Source organism: Sapajus apella, unplaced genomic scaffold (assembly GCF_009761245.1).
Source record: "Sapajus apella isolate SASKATOON/1434 unplaced genomic scaffold, GSC_monkey_1.0 scaffold14, whole genome shotgun sequence".
Lineage (NCBI taxonomy): Eukaryota > Metazoa > Chordata > Mammalia > Primates > Cebidae > Sapajus > Sapajus apella.
The window spans coordinates 11,972,763-11,984,946 of record NW_022436954.1 but is presented as its reverse complement, the minus strand read 5'-3'; positions in this window follow the sequence as shown (position 1 = coordinate 11,984,946).

Genomic DNA, 12,184 nt, shown 5'->3' with positions numbered 1-12,184 from the left:
CTGTAATTGTCCGCCTCTTTCTTTAGCCTCTCAGTTTCTTTGGCCTTTGGGATTAGGTTTGCATAGATCTGCTCACCGTGGAACACCCAGAGACTTTTAATGAAGAATGGTATTAGAAAGCAAGATCTAGGTACTAGATATGCTCATTTTGCTACTGGGGTGTTGTTTCTTTTAAACCCCCACAGCTGACAGGGCAAAGAAATATATGTGAATGTATTTACTCATATATGTATATGTACACATATGTGTATATGCCTTTCTTATCTGTAAATTCTAACTCCAAACACTGAGAAGCATGACGCCTGCCGTCTCTCACACATTCACTTAATTGCTTAATCCACGTATACATATATAGCAGTGTCAGAATTGTTAACTTCTACCTCAATGGGAAATAACTTTATCAACTAAAATACAGTGCCTATGTGCAATTTCTGTGCTTGTAGTCTTACTCCATTCATTCCCAAAGTTATTTCAGTCACCATCTTGTTTCTCACCTCCTTCAGTGAGGCTGTTTTAGTTGTTTTACGTGCTTATAATACAGTTATACATACATATAATAGATTCTCTTGTCACAGGTTGAATTCTTTCCTTTGACCCCTTGACCTCCTAAATGATACTTTAATGTGTATACATTGATTCACTCTGTGCTGTAAAGTTCTATGAGTGTTATCATACAGAATAGTTACATCACCCTAGAAATCTGTGCTTTACCTATGTATCCCTCCCCTCTCCCCGAACTCCAGTAAAAAAAGAAATCACTGATCTTTTTACTGTCTTTATGGTTTTTGCGACTTCTAGAATGCTATATAATTAGATTCTGTTATATATTGACTACATTTTCCACATTTTTTTGGTGGTGGCGATTTTTCTGCTTAAGTGGATCCCACGCATAAAACTGAAGTTCAGTCTAGTGTTCCCAAGCAAAAGGTGGCTATGGTATGCCTTATAAAGAAAATGTATGTATTAGATAAGCTAGCTAAGCTTTTCAGATATGAGTTATAGCATATTTGACTGTCAGTTCAATATTAAGGAATCAACAATATATAATAATGTCTTTTTAACAGAAACAAACATAAAGCAAGTATATGTACTGACTGCGATGAAAATGTCATGCCCAGAAGATAATAGGAATTCAACACTGTGTTACTCCTAAACGCAATGCTTCAGTACTTGTTAATTCAGTATTTGTGACATCTTTCTAGACTGTTACTACCACAAGTAATGAGATTTGACTGTATCATTTCAAATATGTCTTCGAGTATAATGAAAAGAGAGACGTAAAACTTATGTGGCTTTACTGTTTATTAAATAATTTATGAAATATTATCCTAATACGTATTAGATAGAGCCAATATTATTATACCCGTTTCCTGTGTGAGAAGGAAGTATCACTGAATTTTTGCCGAAATTGCTGGTACCTTGGAAAAGACTGGGGTTTATGTCTTGAAATAGCTTATTCTTTCTCCTAACTGAGCTGGTTCATCGGAACCAGACACCACTATGGCCATTCCTGCATCTAAAGTACACCCAGCTTTGACCACTTAAGAAATATTATAAGCATTTCAGAATGTAGCAAATACCTTTTTCTGATTTTCTCTTGACCTAGCTCTAAAGACTTTTAAAGCTTGTAGCTAGAAAATTCAACTTAGGCCTGGATTTATCACCACTCACTCCTCCAATTCCCAGTTACAGAGCGAATCCAATATCCCATTCTACTCCAGATCTCTCTCTCTGAAATGGGATAATGGTCTGAACAAGGTTGTAATGGATTTAACTGTGCCTGACCCTAAGTGCAAGCACATCCTCAGCCTGTATACCTGTAAATGTGGCTTTATTTGGACAAAGATGCTCTGCAGGTGTAATTAAATTAAGATTCAGGAGACAAGATCATCCTGCACTAACTGGCTGAGCTCTAAATCCAGTAATGAGTGTCTTTATAAGTAAAGAAGAAACACGGAGGAAAGACCCAGAAAGAAAGACTGTGTGAAGGTGGAGGCAGAGATTTGTGAGATACATCTACAACCAGGGGTTGCCAGGGATTGCCAGAGGCCACCAGAAGCTGGGAGAGTGGCGTGGAATACGTTCTCCTCAAAACCTCCAGAAGGAACCAACTCTGGTAACATCTTGATTTCAGACTTCTGGTCTCCAGAACTGTGCTGTAAGAGAGTAGATTTCTGTAGTTTAAAGTCACCAAGTTTGGGGTAATTTGTTATGAACTTGGTGTCTTAAAACAATTTATCCTCTCACAGTCATGAAGGGACAGAAATGTATAACTGATATCAAGATGTTGTCAGGGCTGTGCTTTCTCCACAAGGTGCAGTGGGTGAGGCTGAGGGAATTAAGGATTTCCCACTGACCTACCTGTTAATGAGTCTGAGTGGCCAGAGGTATAATTGAAATAAACCACCCAAATGATTCTGTGGTTGTTACTCATGTGACTTAGTCTCCTCTGGACAGGAACAAGAAGGGATGTTCTCATGACAATGTAGCGGCAAGCCCTACAACCCAACAGAAAAGCAATGTGGTTGTGGCCACTGAGTAAAGAATCCCTAAAATTAAAATACATGGTGTCAGCAATAAGAACCTTGATATTTGATATATTGCTTCAGGTAAACAAAAACATTTGATTGAATCCAAACCAGTCGTTCAAAACTAAAAGTGGATGTAGCCAATTTCTTTTCCTTTTGCCCCTCTCTAGCCCATCCCTTTCCTTCTGCCTCAACCTCAGCTGCTTTTGGAGAAAGATAATTAGAGATGTAACTGAGATCTTTTTGTCCTTAAATGGGACAGGGCCATGCACACCTGTGTGCATATGCCAGGGAACTTCGGGGAGTGAAGGGCTCAAGCTTATGGCTCTGTTGGCTTCAGGTGCCCAAGTCACCATCCTTCCCTGTCCTGTAAAAGAACAAGATGTTGAGCACAGGCATGGATAAAGGCACCAAGGACTAATGGATGGAGCTGAGGCAGTTGTGTGTAAGGGTAGAAAGGGATTTCTGAGCCTGGGTTTTCACCAAATACTGAGAGGTACATGGAAAGGAATTGACACTTGTGCTTGGATGCTGACCCTGGAGCAAAGAGCTAAAGGAGGGAAAATGCTAACAATGAAGTTTTCTTCCCTGTCTCTCTACTGTCTTCCATTTGTCACCCTAGCTGTCCTTTCTTGGTCACCCTGAACTTCCCTGGTCTCCTGTACAGGTGCAATTGTTGGAGCCTGATTTTCATTGTACTCCCTTGGGGGAAAGTGAAGGAATTCAACTGACGGGGTTTAGGCATGATTTGCAGTGGGAGAAAGAAAGCTAATGTAACATGGATGGGGCTCCTTGAGCGGATTCAAGGTACAGTTGTGGAATGATGTTTTGTGACTTTACTTCCTCAACTCGTGTCAGAGAGGATTACCCTGTTCTGCAACTGCTTCCTGTGGGACCTGTAGATCATCCTCTCAATCTGTTTCCCTGTCCCCTCACAGTAGTCTAGCAACAGCAATATAGACTCTCAAAAGAATGGGAAATCCCGGCTCTGCTTAAATACAGGATCACTCAGAGGCCATTTCCTAGGACAACATTGCCACCTACTGGAGGCAGCCACCACGTACACATCCACAAAGGCAGCCATCAATTAACCTACGGCTAACCCCTGCAGATCCACTGCCTAACTCAAGGAGGCTTCTTCTATCTGGCATCCCTTTTTGGGGATGGGTCAACTAAGACTTATTGATCAACAAAGGAAGAATCCAAAAGGCCAAAAAAGCAGTTAGATGAAAACGGTATATTCAAGAGCTCAGCCTAGGTGGTCTTGGCATCATATTGGTTTTACAAGAAAAAAATAAGTCAGGCACTTTCTGGGTAAAATATTATCTCTTACTTTGTCACCTGAATTTTGTTATTTTCCTCCAAGGAGGGTTTACTATATTCTCCTGATACCGAGTGAAATCAGATCATTAATATCTGATTGATAATCAGAACTCTTAATGATCATATTTCAGTCATGGACAAAACCGACTTGAGGCTGAGTTACACAATGTCAAGATTCTGTCTACCTCTGGTTGGCTTCACTTCTGGAGTGTAGCCTGGAAGGGCCCCAGCTGAGGCCTTGAGATGTTTACTAATGTACTCCCACTTCCTGCCTTTTCAAATTCAGAACTCCGAATTTTATCTCCTCAGCACTATAAGTCTTTAGGGCATTCTGCTCCACTTTTCATTGGATTATTCCAATGGGCACAAGACACAAAACTTAATGCCATCCTTAAGGATCTGAATGATACAGAAATGATGTTCCCTGCCATGTATGCATTTAGTTCATCAGTTGTAGAGAATGACAGTTCTGTATCACAAAGTCAACCAATTGGTGGGCCAATTGCATCCACCGTACCAGAGGTGGAATCTTTGCTAGAGCAAATGCACATTGACTCAGGTACATGGTATATGGCCATCAATTGAATTAATGTATTCTCTTCTATCTCTATCAGAAAAGGGTATCATACATCATTCCACTGACATGGAATAGACAATAGTATACATGTGTATTTTTGCCCTATGACTATATTAAATATAGTCTTCCTTTTGTTATAACATAGATATAAAACGTCTGGACTATTTGTACTTCCTTCAGACCATCACACCTGTCTACTATATCAATGTTAACATGCTAATTAGGCTAGATGGTAAGAAGTAATGAACACTTTGAAGGTCCTGGTACATAGGCATTTCAGGTGGCAGGAAATAAGCTCTGTGAGTAATCAGAGGCCCTCTAAACCAGGGCATGCTAAAACAACCCATCTAAAGAAAAGGATAAATTATTGAATCTTACATTTCCCATGAAGAAAAAGAAAGTACACTGCCTGATAAACCTCTTTGGGTTCTGAAAGTAGCACATTATACACATGGGTATTCTGTTTCAGCCAATTTACAGGAGACACTGTAGGCTGCCAGCTTTGAGTGGGGTCTGGATTAGGAAAGGGTCTCAGAAGATCCAAGCTATAGTGAAAACAGTACGGCTACTTGGACCATGTGTTCTGGCTGACCTTCTGGTATCAGAAGTATCAGATGTGGGAAAAGATATCATGTGGAGTTGATAGCAAGCCCAAGTGGGAAAGTTACAAGGCAAACTTTTGGGGTTCTGGAAAAAGGCCATGTTTTTTGCAGTGGAGAATTATATATCTTTTGAATAACAAATCCTCTTGAATTACATACTATTTGAAGATACCTTCTGGGCCCTGGTATGGAGCACCTAACCCTGAGACATTAAGTGACTCTGCATCCAAATCTCCCCATTTTGTAGTGAGTTCTATCAGATTTATCAAGTCATAATGTCAAATGTGGCCAAAAAAACCCAGTCTCTCATATGATGGAGTTGGAATGCCAAGCATTGAGCACCACGAGCAGGAAAGGAGACCACAAGTGAGTTGTATGAGAAATGTGGGGAGCAGGCTCCCAAAGACATGCACACCCTAATCCCTGGAATATGACTAAGTGTGGTTATGAGGGAAAGGGAATTAACGTTACGAAGAGAATTAAGACTGATAATCATCCCCTCCCACATAGTGGGAGCTCTCTTTCCCTTACTGGATTTCCCCTCTGGGGTCCCCTTCCACACTCTCTCATGGAAGCCTGTCTTACCCTCCTAAACTCCATCTCTCTCTCTCTATTCCCTTCCACTTGATGTGGAAGCTGCTTTTCTTTCCTGGATTCCATCTTTCTGGATTCTCTCCCTCAGCATGAGAGTTAGCTGTTTCTTTCTCTCTCCTTCTGTTTCTCTCTCTCTCTCTCTAAATAAATCACTTTCTACAAAGAAAGAAAGAATAGAAAGAAAGGAAAAAAAGACTGCTAATCATCTAAGTTTAATATAGCAAGGTTATCTTGGATTTCTGGATGGCTCAATGTAATCACAATGATTCTTAAAAGTGAGAAAAGGAGGAATCAGAGATTCAGAGGGAAATGTGACCATGAAAGAGGTACAAAGAGATGCAACACTGCTGGCTTTGAAGATGGAGGAAGGCGCCATGAACCAAGAAATGTGGGCGAACTCTAGGAGCTGGAAAAGACAAGGAAACAGACTCCCTTCTAAATCATCCAGGAGAGAACTCAGCCATGATGATACCTTGATTTGAGTCTGACAGCAAGACCCATGTCAGATATCTGACCTATTTAGATAAGCCTATGCATGGGCCTGGGAAACAAAGGGTAGCAGCAGGAAGGGCCCTGCTTACCTTTATCTGTATTCCCAATAACACACCTAGGGAATTTGTGCTTCTTGGCTCTCCCTTTGCCATCCTTGCCCCTGCCAGCCCCCAGTTCAGGGCTCTGTAGGATGAGAGGTCCTGATTTCCTATGGGAGAATACTTCTGCCAGGGGACATGGAAAGAGTCCTGCTGAGCTCTAAGCTGCAGCTTCTGCCTGTCACTGCAAAGACTTTGCATCCAGAGACCATTATGCGAGAAGAAGAGTCACTATCTGGGCTCAGGAAATTAACCCAGTTCTTCAGGAGGAGGAAGTGCTTTTGTGACCCAGTAAGGACAGGAAGAAATGTCTTTACCCACCCAAATAATCCATTTGGATACTTCTCACTCAAATTTGATAGAAAACAGACAATAGTACCACGCTAGCTTGAAAATAGCATGGCAGCCAGGGCCTCAGGCCCCTCAGAAATGAAGATTTGGGTCATGTCACCAGAGAAGACACCAATACTAGGAGAAGCATTACCTGAGGCTGAGGGTAATAAAGAATGGACACCAGAGAATGGAAACAGTAAAAATCAGTTACATCCCCTAAATCAATTGCTGTGAGAAAAGGGAGAATTTTCTCTGAAATTCTGAATAAAATAAATTATCCCTTTTTTTATTATTTTATTTATTTGAGAGAATTCTCTCTCAAATTCCAGCTGTGAATTGTACCAACTGGAATCTGAAATTAAAAGCAATACCATCTATTTGAGCAAGTCCCCTCCTTCCCACCCAAACTAGCTTGCAGCAATTCTCATTGCAGTTGCAATGAATCTATAGAACAAGTTGGGAAGAACTGATAACTTCCCAATATTGAGTATCTCTATAAATGTACATGGAATATCTCTCCATTTATTTAGTCATTCTTTGATTTCATTCATCAAAATTTTGTAGTTTTCTTCATATACAGCTTGTTCAGTCTTTTTGTATTTATGCCCTAGCTGTCCTTTCCCAGTGGAGTTGTCTGGCTAGTGCTATTTCTCCCAGCCATAATGTGTGACAATATACAAGAAGTATTGTCAACCAGGGAAGCTCACCTAAGCTTCAGTGTCAGGGTTTTTACTAGGAGCTAGTTATGTAGACATGGCTGATCTTAGTTTCCAGATCCTCCAGAGGTGGTGCTGACCACCATAAATATTAAATACAATGGACTTCAGATCAGAGAAAATTACCAGAGACAGAGAGTGCTATCATATAATAATAAAAGGATCAATCACCCAGAAGACATAGCAATTATAGATATGCAAGCACAAAACAACAAAGTGACAAAATATGTTAAACAAATCTTAATATAACTAAAAGGAGATATTGACAAATCCACAATTATAGTTGAAGAACTCAACACTTTCCTCTCTCAACAACTTATAGAACAACTATACAGAAAATCAGCCTGGGTATAGAAAAACTAAACAATGTGATAGACCAACAGGATCTAATGGCTATTTATAGAACACTCCATCCAACAGTAGAGCACACATTCTTTTCAAGAACCCACAAAAAAAATACAAAGATAGATCATATCCTAGGCCATGACACAAACCTCAACAAATTTGAAAGAGTTGAAATCATACTGAGTGCATCCTCTGGGCTACAATGGAATCAAACTAGGAATCGATAAGAGAACAATAACAGAAAAACCTCCAAACATTTGGAATCTAAACAGCACATTTCTAAATAGTGCATAGGTTAAAGAAGAAGTCTCAAGGGAAATTTAAAAAGACACTGAACTGAATAAAGGTGAAAATAAAGCATATCAAAATTTGTAGAACACAGCTAAAGCCATGCTGAGAGGAAAATCAATAGCACTAAATGCTTATATTAGGAAAGAGGAAAAGTCTCAAATCAATAATATTAACTTTTCCTACAATAACCTAAAAAAAGAGCAAAATAGGCAGCTGAATGAAGACAATAATAAAGATAAGAGCCACAATAAACAAAGAGTTGGTTCTTTTTGTGGAAAGTAAAAAGTTTTTCTTTAAAGTTTCTTTTCTTGTTAAAGAATAAATAATAAATGTTAAAAATAATAGTTTCTTTTAAAGACTTCCTTTAAAATCTTCTTGTTTTTTATATTTTATTTTATTTTATTTTATTTTTATTTTTGCTAATAAATATTTGTTAGGCCCTATCCTATGTAGCTACTAGATATAAAGGAATAAGTACATTCTATGTCCTTGTACTTTAACCAAGATACTTGTTGTAGACATGCTCAGGCATGTCCCAGCTCACAGCCTATACCCCTTCCTTATTTAGAAATGTTATTACTTTTCTAAGTCCTTTCACAAGCAACTTCCTATTTTCATTTTTTTCTCCATTGCCTTTACCTATTTAAGAAATTTTTAAGTTGTTAGCCAATCAAGTTTAGCTTAGACTGTGAGATCCAGCTTCAACAGACAGATATATGACAGAGCGAAAAGGATAAATATTCCTGCCTTTCTTTGTTCATTGTGCCTTTGCGGCAAGATTTCTGATGGGTAGCACCCTTTCTGCAGAAAGTAAAATTGCTTTACTGAGAAAACTTTTTATCTAAATGCTAAATTTTCTTTGTGGCACCAAGGAACAGACATTTTGTTTCTAACAATCTGGTGGCCTGTACAGGGAGACATTCTTGTCCAGTGGGGGCAGTCTCTGGTCCTCTCTTGTGAGGAGGCACACCCTGCTGCATTGTTGCTGCAGCCTCAAGGTGAGGAATCTGGACCCACCCAGTGTGAGGAGTAAACCTGGACTCTCAACAATGGAAAGAAACTGGCCAACAACCTAAGAAAAAGAATCCTCCCATACCATGGCAACCAGGTAACTCTGTGCACAGACAAAGGTAAAAAAAAAAAAGTTGGAAAAGCAGCAAAGCATTTCCTTGTTAGTCAGGACCACAGAAAGAAAAGCCACAAGAGTGGTAAAGTGTTTCCTTAGTAGTCAAAACCTAAGAAAGAAAAGCCACAGAGGCAGTAAAGTATTCCTTAGTCAGAACATAACAAAGCAAGAAAAAGCTGCAATGCTGGTGAAGTAGTCCTTAGTCAAGGTGTCTTATAAGTTAAAGGGGTGAGAAATTTTTAATAGAAGAAATTAAGCCTCACCCCAAAAGATGAGAAATTTTCAATAAAAGAAATTGAGTCTCACCCCAAAACCATCAAGATAGGAAATATTCCAAGTAAAGTAAGAAGTGAAAATAATAAAGCTAGCAAAACAATAATATCCCTCCTGATAGTCCCCTAGGCCTATTATTAAAATATCAGAAAGATAATGAAAACACCAAGAATAAAAAGAAGCAACAAATAATAAAGTATTGTTTTATGTTGACTCAAAACCCAATCCTCAAACCCTCCATTTTCTGGCCAAAAAATTTAAGTCAAATGAGGATTGGATCTGTCAGCTTTTATAGAGTATGTTAATAACAAGAGTCCCATCTCTCAGGAAGAAATAAATTATGCCTTATGCCAGGCCTGCCAGAGCTGCACAAAGAGTGTGAAGGGAACCACTCCTCTGCTAAGAAATTCCTGTTACTCAAGTAGAAGTTAATGAAAACACTTACAAAGGTGGCTCTGACATACAGATAGCAGAGAACAGCAAGAGCATAAAGACACACGAGACACAGCCTAGAAACCAGAGAAGTAGAGAGAGAGAGAGAGAGACAGGCAGAGAGAGAAAGAGAGAGAGAGAGTCAGAGAGAGGCAGAACGAGAGAGAGAGAAAGAGACAAGGAGGCAAAGAGAGAAGGAGAGGCAAATAGAGAGAGGGATAGAAACACAGAAAGACAGAGACAAGTGGAGAGAAAGAGGACAAAACAAATATTTCAAATTAAAAATAAGTCACTTCAAAAGAGAATGTCCCAAATAGGAAAAAAAACAAAAGTCATATCTAAAAGAAAATCAGCTAATATTAAAATTTTGTTAATTCCGAAGGCAAGAACAAACCTATTAGAGATTTAATGCTAAAATTTAGCTTAAGCCTCTATATTAATCAAGGAAAATTCCTCTCCTCCCTAAACTTGCTCACCACCGCAAACAAAGAACACATCCATCCCAAAGTATGATCAAAAGACAGGAATTGAAGAAATTACAGATTCTCTGATTAATATTAAATTAAAAATAATATAATTTATAATTATATTATTAAAAAATAATAAAAAGAAAACAATACCCTATTCCTTTAAAAGCTGAAGTAAATTTAAAACCTATAATTAATAATTAAAAGTCTTCTCCGTGACAGGCTTCTTGAACTCTGCATATCTTGCTATAACACTCCAATACTGCCTGTAAAGAAGCCAGACAGGTCATATGAGTTAGTGCAAGACCTTAAAACTATTGATCAGACAGCCAAACAGGCTACTGTTTCTTAGCTGTACAACTGGCCTGCTTTACAGCTAAATAAAACCTAGGACACAGAGAGCTAAATGCTAGAATAAGCCAGACGTTATCTGCACTTCTGTCTAAATCAGAGGCTCTACGTCTAGCCCACAATCAAAATCCCAAACTTACAAGGTTTTCAATGAAAGTGAAGTTTGCTGAAAGTTAACATAACATGTACCATCCTAACTTCCAATTTTGTGGCCTTAAGCAGCCTAGTCCACAGACATAAAGGAAGTTTGCCTTAGAAAAAATGGTTATCATCTCTGACATTAAAAAGGGGAAATTTATGTAAAAAATCTCATATAGTAAATTCTTGTCCTAAAGTAAATTAACTAGTTGTTTAAAGAAAAAGATGTTTACAAGTTAGAAGGTTGAAGCATGTCAAAGATTGTCTGTGAAATTCATAGAAAATGTTATAAAAGAGAATTTATGCAAGAAATGTTGTATAATTTAAAAGTAATTAAGCCTCTTAAATGCAAAACTATTAAAGAAAGTGTGTAAAGTGTGTAAAGAAAGTAAATTTTAATTTTAGTAAAAAGATTATAAAGAAGCATAAGAATGTAGATTTTTACCTACATTAAAAAGTTTTTAAAAATTGTTTTGAAAGTTTAAGGAAGTGTTAAAACATTAATTGTAAAAGAAATTCTGTTTGTAAACATATTAGCTAAAGTTAAAGAGTGTCGTCAAGTTTTTCTATACACTAGACATTAAAATAAAAGCATAAGTTTTTCTTAAAGCACTAACCTGTTCTTTAACAAAAATTATAAAAGTTAAAAAGAGTCTATAAAAATCTTACCTTATAGTCAGACATTAAAATTAAATAAATATGTCTACAAAATTTTATTAAAATTAAGTTTAACATTAATAGCACACTAATATAAAGGTGAAATTTAGCTTATCTAGTATAAAATCATACAGGAAGCATTGTCAAATATAAAATAGTGTTTAGCTCTCATTAGTCTAAAAACTAATAAAAATAAGTGCTACTGAGAATTCAGAAATTCAGATACTGCCAGACCAGAAAAAAAAATGTTATCCAAACCCCTTATGAAGAAAATCTTGTTCTAATTGCCTCAAAAGACCCATTAAAGGCCCCAAGCTATGTGTGATGCAGCTCTCAAAATTTATAAGTGCATTAAAATTTTTACTTTAGCAAAACAAGTTGCAGACAGTTGTCTAATTGGTAAGAAAACAAATAAACAAGCCCTAAGAAAATTACCCCTTGGGACTCCATGTTTGGGTCCCCCTCCACGAACACCCTCTCTCTCATGGAAGCTGCTTTCCCTCTCCTAAACTCCATCTCTCTCTCTATTCCCTTCTCCTCAGTGTGGAAGCTGCTTTCCTCTCCTGGATTCCTTCTTTCTGGATTCTCTCACTTAGTGTGAGAAAAGCTTTCCTTATCTGGTTTTACCCTCTGGGAATCCTTCTCACTCAATGTAAGAGTGGCTTTTCTTTCTCTCACTCAGTGTGAAAGTTAGCTGTTTCTCTCTCCTTCTCCTTTTTCTCTCTCTAAATAAATCACTTTCTACAAACAAAAAAAAAAGAAAAAAGAAAAAGAAAGAAAAGAAAATTACCCCTTAGAAAAAGAAATCCAAGACTCAGACCATTTCAAAGTGTCCAAGTTG